The sequence below is a fragment of the Eptesicus fuscus genome, chromosome 12, assembly GCF_027574615.1.
Source record: "Eptesicus fuscus isolate TK198812 chromosome 12, DD_ASM_mEF_20220401, whole genome shotgun sequence".
In the NCBI taxonomy this organism is placed as follows: domain Eukaryota; kingdom Metazoa; phylum Chordata; class Mammalia; order Chiroptera; family Vespertilionidae; genus Eptesicus; species Eptesicus fuscus.
The window spans coordinates 71,009,333-71,027,941 of record NC_072484.1 but is presented as its reverse complement, the minus strand read 5'-3'; the positions used below and the strand labels follow the sequence as shown (position 1 = coordinate 71,027,941).

The window sequence follows — 18,609 nt, the reverse complement described above, 5'->3', positions numbered from 1 at the left end:
ATGAATTTTGGTATCCAGAGGGCGAGGTGGGTGGGTCCTGGAACCAATCCTCCATGGACACTGAGGGACAACTGTAGTTAAGTTTTGGGGGGGTCAAAAGTTATATGCAGATTTTTTACTTTACGGGGGTTGGCACCACTAACCCCAGTGTTGTTTAAGGGTCACTGAATGTATATTCCCCTAGCCTCAGTGACCATATAGTTTATCTTCCAAAGCAGAGAATTTCTATTGCTAAATATTTAGTCTCTGCATAACGAAGATTACTAACTTTCCAACCTTCAGTATCTGAGTCAGCACTGCCCATGACCCTGCCAGTACTCTAATGCTAAGTATATGTTTATTATATTCAGCACTCCACTTCCAGTTACCCAAATTAGGTGTCTTTGTGTTTAACAGAAACAGTGGCTTTAACAGGATAAATGTTTATTTCTCATACTAATTTCTGGAGGTAGGCAGTCTCGGCCTGCGAGGAGGAGGTTCTGCTCCATGAAATCCTCAGGATCTTTCTGTTTTGTGCTCCACCAGTCTTTAAGGTGTTTTCCTTGTCCTTATGACTTTAGAAGAACCACCACCTGGGGCGATTTGTCCTGGTTTTAGTACTAAAAGTCTCATGTCTGGGAAACCCCTCAGTGCTGGGCAAATTGGTTGTTCACTATTTTATTTCCACCCCAACTGGGTGTCCTGCAATACAATTCTGATGCTAACCACCCAGAGTGAGCATCAGATCCCACAAGTTAAGGGCTCACTCTTTCACAAGACTGCCCCCACTTCAGACACCACTTACAAGTGGGATCCCCAGGCCACTTGAATTTCTAAACAATTGGCCACCAATCCAGAAGGTTCCCACAGCCCCCCTTAGGTTTGATAATTTGCTAAAATGATCCACAGAACTCACTGAAAGTGCTGAACTTAGAATTACTGTTTTATCATAAAGGATACACACAGGGAGGGACCTAGGGAAGGTTCCAGATGCAGAGCTTTCTTGCCCTCGGCCTGTGGAGTCAGGGTACATCACCCACTCAGCACAGCAGTGTGCACACCAATCAGCAAGCTCCTCTGGGCCTTGGTGTCCAGAGTCTTTATTGGTATTTCATTATATAGGCACAATTGATTAAATCACAGCCACATGGCTAAACTCAATATCAAGCCCTCCTCCACTGCCCAGAGGTTGAGCAGTTGAAAGTCCTAGCCCTCTAATCACATGCTTGGTTTTTCTGGTGACCAGTCTCCATCCTGAAGTTATCTAGAGTCCCACTATGAGTCATTTCATTAGCATAATAGAGATGCTCAGGAAATTTCCTAGGGTTTTTGAATCTCCGTGTCAGGAACCTGGGATAGAGACCAAACAAATGATTTATTATACTATAGTCAACTTACTGCTACCATATCTATACTTCTGTCAGCAGGAAGGTGAAAAGTGTCAAGAAGTCACTTTGAGGACATGATCAGACAACTGTCCATATTGCTTCTGTTCACAGTCCATTGCAAAACTTCAACACTGGCTATTCTCACTATAAGGGAGGCTGGGAAATGTGGTCTTCAGTCTTAGCAGCCATGTGCCTACCTAGAAACCATAAATTTTGTTATTATAGGAAAGAGGGAGAATGAATATTGAAGTACAGTTACTAGTCTAAGCCACACTTATTTCTTTGATAATTTATTAAGGCTATACTTTTTTTCTGATGTCCTGTTTTAGCTCTGTTGGTATATAGTCTTCCCATGGTTTCTCAGTTCTAAATATTTTAGGATTCCCTTTGTGATTTCTCTAATTCCCATGGGTCATGTAAGAGTGTCCTTTAATTCACCAAATGTTGTTTTCCTTTTTAGTAGGCATTTTGTTGATTTCCAATTTAATTCAATCGCTCTTATATAATATAGACATGATATAATTCTTTGAAATGTATTAAGATTGTCTTTGTGATCTACAACATGATCAGTTTTTATAAATTTTTGATGTGGGCTAAAAAAAGAACATAGTCTCTATTGTCTGATGCAAGTTTAAAATAGGAACTCTCACCACTGTGTTGACCAAAGTCTATATCTGTATCTTTCCCCCCCAAAGTAGGATTATATTATATATTATCTTACAAATTTCTTTAACAATGCATTATGGAAATATTTCTGTGTAAATACTTATGACTTGATACACATCCTTAACTATTTTATCAGGACAAATTCCTTGTGTGGGATTGGTCCTTCAGAAGATACTATTTTTTAAAAAGGCTTATAAGTTATTGCCATGATTGTCCATTTGCCACCCGAGGGGTCAAACCAGTTTTATTCTCTTCAGTCCCACAGAACATAGCCCATTTCTTGTACGTCCTTGAGCACTGTATATCATATTTTTATCTTTACTGATGGACAGACTGCTTCCCTTTGCTGATGAGGAGTGAGAAGCTCAGAGATGTACAGCAGTTGTCAAAATAAGGCAGAGGGAGCTGTAGGCATGGATCCTGCCTCTCATATCCTGTCAAAGGATTCAGGGTGGAAAAATGACAAAATCCAGCAGTGCCTCTCTTTCACACCCAGAATTGCGAATTTGAGAATTCTTATACTCTGTCCAGCACCAACTAGGCTGAAATTTTGTGAAGGAGCTGTCCTTCTCCTGAGGGATAAGTCAAACCTGCCAACATCCATGCCTCATCTAGGACACAGAGCTTGGCAGATATTTTTTCAGCCAAATGTGTTTTCTTAGCTGGAAGCTGGAGAGCAATCACTTTCCTCTTTTGCTGACTTGTGTAGCTCAGCTGGGTCCTGGTAGCTCTGGTCTCTGCCCAAATGTTTTTTGGACTTCCCTTCAGAAGCTGGCATCACGGAGGCCACCCACCTATCTCCATTAAGGTTATTGGTCCTTTGGAAGCAAACAGATGTAGCCAGTTGAATGCAGAAAACAGAATAACAATTGAACTTGTATACTCCTGATCCCATTGGAGCCTCACACAATCCTGTGAGCTAAGGATGAATGTTATCCCCCTTTTATAGATGAAGTTTAGAATAGGGTAGGTAATTTGGGTTGGTTTACACAACTAGAAGGAGGCCTTCCGTGATCACCTTCACTGTGTAACTGGCTGTCCCCTGTCTGCCAGTCGCTGTCAACATTTACTCTGTTTTCTTAACATCACTGGCCACAGTGCACAATTATTGCCTTCTTTATTTGTTTACTTATTGTGTTAGACAGCCTCCAAGGTGGCACCCAACGACCCTCACCTTCCAGTGTTCAGGTCGTTGTGTAGTCTCTTCCAATTTTGAATCATGCTTGTGTGAGTGTAGCAGAAATTATGATGCATGACAGCTCTGCCCTGTTTGGGGAAGCCAGCTACCTGGCCACAGGACACCCCAGTACCCCATAGAGAGGTCCACATGAAGCGTAACTGGGGCCTCCCACTAACATGAGCACCTACTAGCCAGCCATGTGAATGAGCCACCTTGGAAGTGGGCTAATGGATCAAGCCTTCAGGTGACTGCAGTCTGGATAACTCTACCTGCAATCTCACAAGAGACCTTTAGACATAACTGCCCAGCCAAGCCACTCCCAAGTTCCTGATCCACTTGCCATCCCATTTGAGATATTGGAGTTGAAAATATGAAAGATAATGTTTATTGTTGTTCGAAGCCAGTATTGGGTAATTTGTTGTGCAGCGAGAGATAGCTAAGACACTATTTGTCAGTCTCCCCTGGTAGACTGTAAACTTTATGAGGGCAGGCCTCATGTCTCTCTGCTTCACCATTCCCACACCTAGAACAATGCCAAGCACACAGCAGCAACTTAATAAATATTTAGTGAATAAATGAATCGCTGAAAGTAGTAGTAAGAGGATTGAAATCTCTGTGCTCTCACCTCACATTCTGGCCCTTCCCCAAGCGCTCTATTCCTTCTCTTTCCTCCAGCGTTGATCCCTACAGCTACCTGGGGGGTGGGTTTTTTCTGTTGCCTACACAGCAATTCATAGTTAATTAAACCTTTGCATAAACAGAACAAGGGAGGATGTAAAAGTAATGAGCTGATAGCCCAGTGTGTATTATTTGGAGCTGAGAAGAGAATTTAATTTAGAGAAGAATTATGCACAGGCAAAGAGCAGTCCATTAAAACAAACCAACTGTCTGGAAAGAAGCTAAAACAAAAATGAATTCTGCATCCTGTGAAATAAACAGTGAAGCTGTACATCTGGGGCACTTTGGAATCTTCAAAGCTGAGGCCTGTGATGAATGGATAAGGGAGGCACTGTTATGTCGGTGAGAGGGTAGAAGGGGTACCCTCCAGTGGATAGCAAGATGTTCTTGCTGGAGCAAAGTTCTTATCTTAGCTAGCTTTGCTTACAACACATCTGTCTTAGTATGGGGTCCCCCCAGAGTAGACTCTGAGTCAAGGATTCAAGTGCAAGCATTTTATTGGGAGATGCAAGGAATATGATGAGTAGATGAGGAAGGAGGTAATCTAAGGAAGGAAAGGTGGCAAATAAAGAATGAATTATTAATCCAACTACCACGGTGGACAACTGGAGGTAATTCTCATGGAGGGAAACTTTGAGAGACCCCAAGACACACACCTCAGATTTATCCCAAAGAGTGAGGGAGCTGGGATGGTTGTATCCCTGTACATGGGGGATAGTCTCTTTCAGTCACCAGGTGAATATAGGTACAGTGGCAAAGCCTGAAGGAAGGTCTCTGACAAAGATGCAGATGTGGCCACTGGCAGTGAAGCTGGTGTGACATAGACGATAAGGGGATCTGGGAATTATGGCCAGAGTGTTGATGAGAATTGGCTGTGCCATTCCTGACTCTTGAACTCTACTAATTTGGCTCCTGGGCTCCCAGAGGTCCTCTTTGACTTCTTCATTACCCACCTCAGTCCCAGTCAGTTCTCAAGTTTGGGCATTGCCCTTCTGTCATTTTTCACATTCTCATTATCCTAATTCATTTTACCTGGATGAGGCATTCACTCCACAGAGATTTATTTCCAGGCCACTGAGCTAGATGCTGGAGATAGAGAGTTAATAAACAAAGATGTGGAAGTAACAGTCTGGCCTTTTCAAAACCTTAGGAACTCTTTAACATGCCCCCAGGAAAAAAATTAGAGTACAGGATTTCCCCAACCTACCCAATTGTGCAAGACTCCCCAAACTCATACTATAGGCTCAGAACATCCCCGCTCAAAAAATTAGCTCCTAAATCATTGTGTGAGAGGCATTACAACAACCATGGTTTTGGGAAATCTAATTTCTTTTTTTAAAATCTATTTGTCTGCAGTCCTCTTTCTTCTTTAATCCTGAGTATTTAAAGGAGGCACCACCTTGCTGTTTCCTTTCCAGGAACTTTATGGGGCAGATGTCAAATTAGTATCTTAAAATAAACCTAATTTCTAATGATATTTGTTACTACAATGGCTTAAACATTTTTTTTAAGTTTCCAGACTTCATGGGGGAGGTATAGAGGCATCTATAATATATACTGAAACAAAAAAGAAGTAAAAAAAGAGCAACCATGTTCAATTTTTTAGAGATAAATTAACTCCCAATTATTCAGCAATACTAAAGGAAGAAGACAATGTTCCATTCATTTAGCGAAGACATATTTATTGAGCACTTATTATGTTCTAGGCTCCATGCTAAGCCCTGAAAATTACCGATCTATAAAGTGAGATGACATTCAGAAGTCAACAAGGCCGGATCATGTAAGCCGGGGTGAGGCATTTGAATTTTATTCTATGTGGGATGTTGTGATTGGTTGGTTGTATTAATGACCCCCATTCTTCATTCCTTATAGACATGATCTTTGCCATGTAACTAAGCACTTCCCTTCGATCTGATTCCAGGCGTGGCCATGTTTTGAGCAATGTTATGTTAGCAAATAGGATTCAAATGGGAGCTCAAGACACCCTTGCATGATTGGGCTTACTCACTCCTGCTCCTCTGTCTTGGACGTGGGAATTTGCCTAGGCTAGCCTGCTGGAGTATGACAACTGTGAAAAAGGGTCGAGGCAATCCAGTTATTCCAACTGAGGTCTTCCTAGAACAAACACTGTGCACCTGACCCCCTGGCACAACAAACACTGTGGACCTGACCCCTAAGCAGCTGAGCCCACCCGTGGTTGTTTGCTATCCAGCATTACTGAGGCGATAATTAACGGATACAGATGGGAAGTCACTGGAGGGTTTTAAGCAGAGAGCAATATGGTCTTATCAAGACTTCTCTGGTTGCAGTATAAATAATGTTATAATTCAGCAAGGATAGAATCAAGGAATTTAAAATTAGTAAAAAATCAATAGCAATCCTTGGGTGGACTCATACACACATTGACAATTTCTCAACATTTTCACAAGAAGATAATAGCTTATTTAGGGGAGGTCAGGACCTTGAAAATATCATGATAGGATATTGAACACTTAAGCACTTCCATTTCGATTGCAATCTGTATATCTTTTACCTGGGATAACTTTAACTGTTAAATACCATTTCTCTGCAGAAACCCTTCCTAGTTCTTCTCTCAGATGAGGTGAGATTACCCTTTTAAAAAGACTTCCCCCTAGCACTTACCATAATTGTAATGAAAAATTATGTAATTTATTTAATATCTACTGTATCTCACTGGAAGCTCCATGAGGCCAGTTTTTTTAAAAAATATATTTTATTATTAATTTTTTACAGAGAGGAAGAGAGAGGGATAGAGAGTTAGAAACATCGATGAGAGAGAAACATCGATCAGCTGCCTCCTGCACACCCCCCATTGGGGATGTGCCCGCAACCAAGGTACATGCCCTTGACCGGAATCGAACCTGGGACCCTTGAGTCCTCAGGCCGACGCTCTATCCACTGAGCCAAACCGGTTTCGGCATGAGGCCAGTTTTTGGTTCACTTATTCTAATATGGATCCTGGAATGTGTCATCCACACAGCATATATTTTAATATGCTATTCAAAGACAGTGGATTAGGACTTATGCTGAAAGCCAGACTCTAACTCACTGTACGTGGGCCCACCCGTGGTTGTTTGCTATCCAGGCCACCCCCTTTTCTGAGCATCAGACCTGCGGGCATTACAGGCTTCAGCTGCAGGGGAGTGCCAGTGTCTCCACGGCCCGGCAGGCCAGCACCAGAGATGAAGGGCCTTCTGAGTGTCAGGCAACGAGGAGGCTCACATTGTCCCTACCCAGGGCTGGCTCATCATACAGCAGGCCTTGGAGGAACTGTGAGAGGGCTCAGACAGGGCCAGGCCTTCTTGTTACACAGACCACGATTGCCGGTGAGAACTGCCTCTGACAGGTCCCAGGGAGATTGTCAGTACTCCCCCCGAACTGGGCATTGACCACAGCCACCAGTGTTTCCCAGCGACCAGCCACATTGCAAGCCTAGCCTGGCTCCTTCCTTGGAGCTGGTGTCTGTGTCTCCCTTATGTTCTCACCCCCTTGAGCCCAGGGCAGGGACGAGAGAGAGGACTTGGAGAGCACCAGCCCCTGTTTAGTGTGGGTGAACATGTGCTGACTAATGCTGGAAGCTTCATGCACCCTCGGATGCTGTCCATGAGATATTCAGAGATCATGGGCTGATTATTAGACAATGAACCGTTTACCTGAGTTGATCTCTTAGGATTGGGTAGGGAAACTCAGGACCACCAGAACTGGTCCTGACTTAGTGGTGTGGTTTGATTTGGCGACTCACCTTTCTTTCATGCTGCCGGCTTCTGTGCAGAGGAAACTGCTGACAAATTAACCTCTTAGGCTGACTTGAAATTACCTTGGCCACTGACCATTACACTAAGCTGACAAGAACTCATTGCCTGAGAACCTGGTTGTGTTGCTATGGCAACCAGAAGTCCTCTATCCCTTTGGCTCTCTGGGGTTAGAAGTGTCCACTGGGAGTAGAGGGGCCAGGCCAGATGGGGGTAAGAGGTGGGTAGTTGGGGAGATGGAAAACATGGAATTTGGTAGGCGAGGTTAGGAGATGGCTTAGGAAGTCCCACTTCCTGAGGTAGGGACTCAGTCCCCGTTCTCAGCTGGGCTTTGAACTGAGCCTCAGGCACCCTTCCTTCTGAGACTCTCCTCTCTCGGGATTCTGAGCTGGCTGAGACCTGGAGAGTGTCTTGGTATTCCCTTAGCAGAAATAATCTTTTTAACTTTATCAAGGAAACTCCTAGCAGAATGGGGTGCTGGCTGACTTCAGCCCTCAGATAAGTCCCCAGCACAGAGCAGCAGACTGTGGGCTGGGAGCTGGTCTGTTCTGAATGTGCACACGTGGACCTCTGTGCCCCAGTCCCCTCACATGAAAAACAGCATGAAAGATGGCAATACTATTCCCATTTACCTATATGGCTGTTGTGAAAGTGAAAAGGAATGGTGCCTGTGAAAATACTTCATAAACTCTGCCTTAAGACCTGGGGGGCTTGGTGAATCTCCACTTCAGGGAATGGTAGCCAGTAGTGGCCCAGCCCCTGCTGTAAATCCAGGTGCCTAATCTGCAGACCCAAGGCTGGCTTGATGCATCCTTCATTTCCTCCTTTCCCCATCTCTGTTTCTCTGTGTAGTCATGGGCCAGCTCCCCTGTCCCCAACTAAATGACCGTATCTCATTCATTTCTGCAGCTTGGTTCTCCCCCGGGCCCTCTCTCCTTCCTGCTCTGTTTCCTTTCTTGGACTAGCACGGAACTTGATCCCTGGTAGGAATGCAATAATTATTACTTACAAATATGATATTTTAAAATCTAACCTATATTTATCATTATCTCAATGTCTCTGGCTTGTCTATGTTTTGAGGGGGCCTCCCAGGAGCAGACCCTGAGATAAGGGTTCAAGGGCAAATAGCATATCTAGGAGGTGGCCCCAGGAAGCACAGTAGGGGACGGGGAAGGGAGACAGAAAGTGTGTACGGTTGAGAAAGTTACCACTGCGGGAATTCTGGAGGCCAGTGAAGATGTTCCTCATTGTTACACCGCCCAAGGAACAAGGGAGCTGGGGTGCGTATCTCTCAATGCCCATCAGTTTTAGTGGAAGTCGTCAAGAGATGTGGCTGCTGGTTGACTCTCTAGCTGGATCTGGGCAATTGGAGACTTCTCATCCTTCCCTGTCCTTGGATTGTGTGCTCTGCCCACCATTCCCATAGTGGGAGCTGTTTTCAAGGCCTCAGCCTTGAGAGAGTTAGGTGTTGTTGAGACCGTCTGGACTGTGTACGTGACTGAGCCACATCAAGGCCTCTATGTAAACTTCAAGATTCTGGTGTGTGGGTGTAGAGATCTTCTCGTCTTGTGACTGCCCAAAACAAGCCTCGAATGTGAGTCGCCTTGCTTATTAAACCTGCCACCTACCAATCTGGAGTGGCCTTCCTCTTTCTTCCATCTTTCCCTGCTGTCCATACATGGGGGCCAGTTTCAGATTTCACCCGGAAAGCTCCAGAGTTTGCAAACCAACAGTTAGGCTGAGGGCTGTTGGGGACATTAAATCCCTGGATTGGGCTGTAGGTCATAAACTTCAGTGACTGTCAGAAGCACTTGGTGGTAATGCACAGAGTATTAAAAACGCAGATTCAAGCCTCCAACTGGGAAGAGTCTAACCTGACAGGCATGAGGGGGCCTGAAACCCTGCATTTCTCAGAGCCCTTGCCTTGTCCTGCAGGTGATCTGAGGGCCCCTCTTTGAGACAGATGATGGATCATTTCTCTTCTTGTTCTGCTTTTTGTCTAGAGCAGGATCTGCAGATGTTCTCTGTAAAGGAAGACAGGAAAGATTTTAGGCTCTGCGGGCCGTGTGGTCTCTGTTTCCACTACTCCATGCTGCTCTTGCAGTGAAAGCAGCCACAGACAATATGTAAGTAAATAGTGTGGCTGAGCTCCAACACAACTTTATTTTCAAAACAGGTGGCAGGTGGATTGGGCCCGTGGGTCATGGTCCGTCAACTCCTGTCTACAGGAAAGAACATGGACTTCAGAATTAGACTCAAGTTTACACCCTGGCTTGGCTTCTGGTTAGTGGTGTGATTTCTAGATGAGTCACTGTTTCTCTAACCCTCATTTTCCTCATATGGACAATGCATATAATACTTTACATCTCTCAGAGTTGTTTTGAGGATAAATAGCATATACTAGTACATAGTTCCTGTCACAGGGAGGGGCTTAATGCATGCCGATTTCCCTCTCCCTGTCCTCCATGCCTGGAAGTCAGTGGCTGATTTGCTTGGTGGTGAACTCACCCACTGAACAAGGCTGCATTTATAAACTTAGACCCACATGACTTCTCATAACTCTGCCGGGCTCCAGGCAAACGAGAAGATGCCCTGGTCCAGGCCATCAGCTCAGCGCTGGGGTGCATGGCAGGCAGCAATGCTGCAGATGAGAAGGACCCCCACTGGAATGTGATGATGTGTAGATCTGAGCCACAGACTGTTCTATAAGAGCCTCAGTGCTTAGTTTGGCTGTGAGCTGCCCAGACAAGTGGGAAAGCCTGTCAGTGACATGATTCACAGGGGCGTGTGTAGGATCCATCAGCCAGCTGCTTAGAAGAGTTTTACCGCTTGTTCTGATAATCAGAAGAGAGGGAGAGAGTTCTCCTATAGGCTTTCATTGTGGATAAGGCTTTTAGCCCTATCATCAGAGCAAAGACAATATTGGGTTTCATGGGGCTTTTCCTTAAGTCCCGTAAGACAGGGAAGTGGCTGAATGCCAAAGTGCAGTTCAATAAAAGCAATCCCACGAGGGCCAACATGTGGTCCTTCCATTCTCCGATGATGTGGCCTAACTCAAGGACAGCACTTAAGAGTACCTGCCGGGACAGAAGGGTGCTGTAGGGTTCAGACACTCTTCCACAAATATTGAGCTCTTGATGAGGATTGAGTGTCAGTGAGTTGGAGGTCAATTACCTGGGAAGCAGCTATTCTGTGAAGCTCATTAAAGGCAGAGCTGTGTTCTTTTGACTGTCTGCTGGGCTGGGCCACACAGGTGACCTCTAATGAATGTGGAGGACCCACGCCTGAATACAGGGCCATCCCACCTCCCTTATTAGGTGAGGCTGGAACATACCTATGAGCAGATCAAGGGTCTTACACTGCCCTTATAATTTTAGCCTGGATGATTTAAATAATGGGGTTTATTAAATGTCAGACTCAAACATAAAAGATTTCAAAACATCTACCTTTAAACAAAATAACTTTCTAGGGAAGCTTCCAATATTGGTTTTAAAATATGAAAATTTTGACTTGTGTCAGTTAGTTTTTACTATTTAACAAACACTCCAATATTTTAGTGTCTAAAATCATTAGCCATTTACTGCAAGCCTCGTTGGGCATTTCTTCTAGTCTCTGTGGGGCTCAGTCATGTGTCTGCGTGTCACTGCCAGGTTGGTTGGGAGCTGGCTGGTCTAGGATTGCTTCAGTTGGGATGGTTTGTCTTGTTTCATATGGTCCCTCATCCTCCAGCAGGCAGGCTATCCAAGGTTTTGCTCACATGGCATCTGGGTAGGGTTCCAAATAAGGAACTGTGAAGGTTTCTTGAGACCTTGGCTCAAAATTGGTACAACATCACTTCTGCCACATACTTTTATTTTACTTTTTAAAATTAAAATGTTTTTTAGGTAGTTGTGGATTCACATACAGTTGCAAGAAATAATATAGAGAGATCCTGTGTACCCTTTACCTTGTTTCCTCTAATGGTCATATCTTGCAAAACTGTGGTATACTGTTACAAGCCGGATGCTGACCTTGATACATCAACATACAGAACATGTCCATTACTGCAGAGATCCATCTGTTTTAGAACCACATCCACTTCCCTCTTTTCCTCACCCCCATCTTAATCCCGAACAACCACTAATCTATTCTCTATTTCTATAATTTTGTCACTTTAAGAATGGAACTGTAATTTATGTAACACTTTGGGATTAGTTTTTTTTCCCCATTCAACATAGTTCCCTGAAGATTCATCCAGGTTGTTGCATGAATTAAAAATTTGTTCTTTGTTGTTGCAGTGTTCCATGGTGTGGATGTATCACAGTTTGTATAACTAGGGACCTATTGAAGGACATCTGGGTTGTTTCCAGTTTCTGGCTATCCTATATAATGAAAACATAATATGCTAAGTGTCCAACCGTTCATTAGACCATTGGTTCGACCGTTCTACCAGTCTCTATGATGTGCACTGACCATCAGGGGGCAGACACTCTGACCTGTAAGTTAGCTAGCTTGCTGCTGTGGTCTGGCCGATCGGGACTGGGCTAGATGGGCCGGACACGCCCTGGAGCCCTCCCGCAGCCCCTCCCCAGCTGGCCAACCTCCTGTGGTCCCTCCCTGGCTGCCGGCTCTCATCGGCCCTGATCGGGTCTGGGTGAGATGGCCCCAATCGCCCCGATCACTGGCCAGGCTGAGGGACCCCCACCCATGAATGAATTTGTGCACAGGCCTCTAGTTATGAATAAAACCTCTATAACATTTGCATATTGATTTTAATGTAAACATACATTTTCATTTCTCTTGGATAATTGTCCAAGAGTACAATTGCTGGGTTGCATGGCAATTACATGTTTACACCCCCACTAGTTGTGTATGAGTGATCCAATTTCTTTTCATCCTCCCTGGTATTTGGTGATGTCATTTAAAACATTTTTGAGGCATTCCAATAGATGTATAGTGATAACCTTATTGTGATTTTAATTTGTGTTTTCCTAATGGCAAAGGATGTTGAGCATCTATGGGTTTTAATCATCTATATATCCTCTAAGTGAAATGTCTCTCCATGTCCTTTGCCCATTTTCTAATAGCATTGCTTTTTTTGGTTAGTGTTTTTTTTTTTTTTAAAGAATTAATTATATATTCTAGAGACTAGTTCTCTGTCAGACATGTGGTTTACAAATATTTTCTCTCACCCCATAGCTGTGTTTTAATACTCTCCACATGGTCTTTCACACAGAAAATGGTTTTAATTAAATTCAACTTATTAATTTTTTCTTTTATGGATCATGCTTTTGATATCAAGCCTAAAGACTGTGTAGCTGTAAATCTTGAAGCTTTTCTCCTATTTTTTCTAAAAGCTTTATGGTGTTGCATTTTATATTTAAGTCTGTTCTCCTTTTTTAAAAAAACCTTTATTGTTGAGATTATTACAGATGTCCCTCTTTTCCCCCCCATATCTCCCCTCAACCCAGTTCCCACCCCACCCCAGGCCCTTGACACCCTATTGTCTGTGTCCATAGGTACTGCATACATGCATATAAGATCTTTGTCTAATCTCTTCCTGCAACGCTCCCCTCACACCTCATTCCCTCTGAGAATCCTCAGTCTGTTCCATTTCCATGCCCCTGATCTATTCTATTCGCAAGTTTATTCTGTTCATCAGATTTTTTATTCTTTTGATTTTTAGATTCACTTGTTGATAGATATCTATTTGTTGTCACTTAGTTGTTCATTTTTTTTATCTTTTCCTTTTTCTTCTTCTTCCTCTTCTTAAGGAATACTCTTCAGCATTTCATATAATACTGGTTTGGTGGTGATGAACTCCTTTAGCTTTTTCTTGTCTGTGAAGCTCTTTATCTGACCTTCAATTGTAAATGATAGCTTTGCTGGGTAGAGTAATCTTGGTTGTAGGTTCTTGCTATTCATCACTTTGAATATTTCTTGCCACTCCCTTCTGGCCTGCATAGTTTCAGTTGAGAAATCAGCTGACAGTTGTATGGGTACTCCCTTGTAGGTAACTAACTGTTTTTCTCTTGCTGCTTTTAAGATTCTCTCTTTGTCTTTGCCCTTGGCATTTTAATTATGAGTGTCTTGGTGTGGTCCTCTTTGGATTCATCTTGTTTGGGGTTCTCTGCGCTTCCTGAACTTGGAAGTCTATTTCTTTCACCAGGTAGGGGTAGTTTTCTGTCATTATTTCTTCAAATAGGTTTTCAATATCTTGCTATCTCTCTTCTTCTGGCACCCCATAATTCGGATGTTGGTACGCTTGAAGTTGTCCCAGAGGCTCCTTATACTATCTTCATATTTTTGGATTCTTTTTTCTTTTTGCTCTTCTCGTTGGGTGTTTTTTGCTTCTTTGTATTTCAAATCATTGACTTGATTCTTGGGATGCTCTAGTCTACTGTTGAATCCCTGTATATTATTCATTATTTCAGTCAGTGTATGCTTAATTTCTGACTGGTCCTTTTCCATTTTTTTTGGCATTCTCACTAAGATCCTTGAAGGTCTCACTAAGTTCCTCAGAGGTTTCTAGAAGATTCTTGAGTAACCTTATAACTGTGGTTTTGAACTCTATATCCAGTAGTTTGCTTTCTTCCATTTCTTTCATTTGTGACATGTTTCTTTGTCTCTGCATTTTGGCTGCTTCCCTGTGTTTGTTTCTATGTATTGGGTAGCTGCTGAGTCTCCTTGAGTTGATGGAGTGGCCTTGTGTAGTAGGTGTCCTATAGAGCCCAGTGGCTCAGCCTCCCCAGTCACCTGAGGTGGACACTCTTGGTGCACCCCTTTGTGGTCTGTGTGCACAGACTTGTTGTAGTTGAGCCTTTATTGCTGTTGGTGTCACTGAGAGGAATTGACCTCCAGACCAATTGGCTGTGGGGACCAGCTGCGACTATAGTGGGAGACACTTCAGGAGACTTCCTTAAGGGGCAGGACTTGCTTCAGTGGGGCTTTGGTGCTCACTGAGTCTGCCCCTTGAGTGTGTCACTTATGGATGTGAAGAGTTGTAATCTGGTATGGTCTCACACTGACCACTGGGTACACTGACTCTTGGATCTCCAAGGAGGTGCAAAGTCAGCCACTGCCTGGGGCCACCGAGCAGGAGCTACAGAGAGATCTGTAGATTTCCCCTCTTTGTATTGGGTTTGGAAGTGCCCAGATGAGGCCCAGCTGTGAAGCAAGGCAGGCTGGTGCTGGTGCTGGTCTTGGGCCTTTTATTGAGAGGTTTGGGGTTCCCTGACCCAGCTGCAGCTTATTTGACAGGTTTTAGGCTAAGAAAGGACAGGTCATTCACATGCAAAAGCCGCTGTGCACAGCTTGGGTGGGGTTGTAAATTGGGTGGTGCGGGGTCTCAGGGAATCTCTAGGGCAGAGTGAACAGAAATGCCTGCCCGTCAGCCCTGCACTAGGAAGGTCCCAGCACAGGAACAATGACCGCTGTGAGCACCTCCATCGGGAAAAAAGCTGCCCCGGTGTTCCTGCCCCAATGCCAGACAGTCCAGTTTCTCCTTTTATCTGTCTGGGTCCCCCAGAGCCTCTCCCAGCACTGGAGCTCAGAGCAAGCAGGAGCTTATACATTCACTTTGCGGTGCCCGGCTTTTAAGAGGAGCAGCTGGGTCTCTAGCAGCCTATGTGTCACTCAGCCCCAATCTGCACTGATTTTTACAGTCCATAGTTCTTACTGCCCTTAGAGACTTCTTTCCCCAGCTCTGGAACCCTGGGCTGGGGGTCTGGTATGGGGCTGGGACTCCTTGCTCCTCCAGGCGGCCTCCAAAGAGGCAATCTCTTTCCCGATTTTCCTGGTGCTGGACCAGCCTGTTCCGTGCCTCCACACCTCCTACCAGTCTCGATGCACTTTCTTCTTTACCTTTCTAGTTGTAGTACTTCCAATCAGCCAGCTTTCTCGTGGTTATGGATGATAGTTGTTCTGTATTTTAGTTGTAATTTTGATGTGGTTGTGGGAGGCAGCAAGTACAGGTGTTTACCTATGCTGCCATCTTGGTTCCTCTCAAGTCTGTTCTCCTTTTAATGTTAATTTTCACGTAAGTTAATTTTCTTATTGTTAGAATTAAGTCAAGATTCATTTTTCTTTTGCCTTTGGATGTTCAATTGCTCTAGAATAACTTGTTGAAAGGCTATATTTCTTCCATTGAGTTGCTTTTGTACTTTGTCAAAAGTTAGTTGTGCATATTTGTGTGGGTATGGTTTTGGGTTCTTGGTTCAATCCTCTGATCTGTATTGTCTACCCCTTTGCCAATACCACACTATTTTGATGATTAACTATATAATGTCTTAAAATTGGGTACACTGATTCATCCCACTTTAGTCTTCTTTATAAGATTGTCTTAGTTATTAAGCCTTTGTGCTTTCATATAAATTTTAGAATAATCTTGTCTATATGTACACAACAAAATCTTGCTGGGATTTTGATAGAAATTGCATTAAACCTGTATATCAATTTGTGGAGAATTAACATCTTTACTGTGTTGAGTCGTCCAACCCAAAATGTTAAATCTTTCAATTTATTTAGGTCTTCTTTTATTTCCGTCACCAGGGGATTTTAGTTTTTGTCATACAAGTATTGTTCTTATTTTGTTTTTATTTTGTCATAATTTTTCCTTCAAACATCAAACACAATTAGAAAACTCAAGAGGAGAAGGAAATTACCCACAATATTTCTTCCTTGCTGATGTTCCAAGATTCTCGCTATTATCATTTTATTTCTATTTATAGAATTTCTTGTAACCATTCTTTTTTGGGTAGTACTGCTGGTGAAAAATTCTTAGTTGTCCTTCACCTGAGAAGTCATGCTTTTCCTTCATTCTTGAAATATATTTTCATTGGATAAAAATCTTTCAGTGCTTTAAAAATGTACTATTTCTTTCTGGCTTCCATGGTTAGTGAGGAATCATTAGATTTCAAATTGTCATTCAAATTGTTTGGAGTTTACTTGCTTCTTGAATCTGTAGGTTTATGTATTTTTCCATATTTGGAAAGTTTTTTAGCTATTTTCTTTTTGAGTACTTTTCTGCCTTGGTCTTTCCCTTCTTTTTCCTGGACTCAAATAATATGAATGTTAGATCATTTGCTACAGTCCCAAAGTTCCTGAGGCTCTGTTTTCTGCCAGTTTATTTCCGTTGTCTACATTAGGTAATTTCTATTTTTATATCTTTTGGCTCACTAATTCTCACCACCACCCCTTTTATTTTGCTGTTGAGCCCATCTATTGAGTTTTAAATTTTTCTCTATAAGGTTGTCTTATCAGGTTTCTGTATAAGGTGTTAATGAGTATATAACAATAGTCAATAGAATAAATGAGCTCAGTGATTACATCTCATATAGAATATTGGCCTGCAAAAATGAGAGGGGCCTATATATGCAAGGAGGATAAAAGTCAATAAGATTGGTAAGAGCTAGCGTTTTCTCATCAGAGCAGTCTTGAATGGTCCTGGAAGCAAGAGATATTCCACATGTATTTTTCAGAGTTTGAGCTTTTAGATAAATTTTATTTTATGAAGGAATATCATGAAGGGACAGGCAAAAAGGAGATCTGGGTCAAAAGTTCAAGGCACTTGCTTTTGTTTTTATTTTTTGTTAATCCTCACCTGAGGATATTTTCCCAATTGATATTTTTAGAGAGAGTGGAAGCGGGGCGGGGGGGGGGGGGGAGGGGGGGAGACAGAGAGAGAGAGAGAGGGAGAGAGGAGAGAGAGAGAGAGAGAGAGCTGGGTCCGGGGATCGAACTTGCAACCCAGGTACATGCCCTTGACCAGGAATCAAAACTGCGACCCTTTCGTTCATGGACCAATGCTCTAACTACTAAACACAGGTCAGGACTTGACTTTATTTATAAAGCAAAGCGTGAGCCACTGCTTTGGCACCCATGTCTCTTTGTGTTAGAATCCTACCTTGGGTCATTGTGATCCACATTCTTCACTGTGGCTCATAAGGACCCTCATGATCTTACTCTTCTGTTCTCCAAAGGTACCTCTCATCTCTTATCAATCTACATGCACGTCCATAAATGTTTTCTTTTTTTTAAAATTTTATCTTTATTGCTGAAAGTATTACAGTTGTCCCTCTTTCCCCTGCCCCCACCCCCTCATTGATCCCTATCTACCCCACACCCGCCCCTCACAGGCCTTCACCACACTATTATCAGTGTCCTTGAATGTTTCTTATACCTTCAAACATTCTTCCCCCATTTGTCTTCTTTGGTAAATCCTACTCATTGTTGAGACACAGTTCATGAGTCTTACCCTGATGGAGACTTACAGACTCACTGTGTGGGATTAATCCCCTTGTTCTTTGCGTCCACCCACCTTGATTTTCCACAAGTTTCTATTTCATTGCCTGTGACCCCTTTTATAAAGTAACATCTCTAGGGCAGGGTTTCAGTCTTCTCCACAGTCTTAACACAGTGACAGCCAGTGTTTATTGACTAGCCAAGGATCTCTTGGCCTTGGTGTGATTTCCTCTGCCACCCTACCTGTGCTTCACAACCAACCTCCTTCTGTCCCAATCTGGGTCACAGGAAGGGGCATGTGACTTTTAATTTGTAGCAAAGCCCTACGCACACTTCAATTACATTTTCCAGATCAATTTTTAGAAGTAGAATCACGGTGCAAAGTGTATGATGAATTTTACAGCTTTTGAAGTGTATTGTCAAATGCCCTCCAGAAAACTTACTCAGTCCTTCCATTTCCTTGAACACTTGCCATCACTCAAAATATTATCATTAAAAAACCTTTTCCAATTTGGTAGGCAAAACAATGTTCTTTCATTGTTTTCTTACTATATCCGTATACGTTTTAATGCAGGCTCTTGTTTTTATGCCCTAAATTTCTATTCATAGAATTCCTAGAGGATCAATGAACATTTATGTAAATGCTTTCTACCCTCCTCCTGATCTTTTCTGGACATCTCAGAGTTCCACGAGGCAGGTATGAAGAGTGGGCCTCACACCAGGT

General features: G+C 43.2%; 1 long non-coding RNA gene across 4 annotated transcripts in view; it reads left to right on the top strand.

Moving 5' to 3' along the window:
- The window catches only part of LOC114229138 (uncharacterized), a 269,792-nt gene that overhangs the window by 106,370 nt on the left and 144,813 nt on the right, over positions 1-18,609 (top strand). For 3 of the 4 annotated variants that reach the window (XR_008557617.1, XR_008557614.1, XR_008557615.1), the window contains exons 4-5: positions 8,574-8,647; positions 9,668-9,790. This is a non-coding gene — a long non-coding RNA (uncharacterized LOC114229138). The remainder of the gene's footprint in view (positions 1-8,573; positions 8,648-9,667; positions 9,791-18,609) is intronic. The other variant, XR_008557616.1, reaches the window with a different exon arrangement.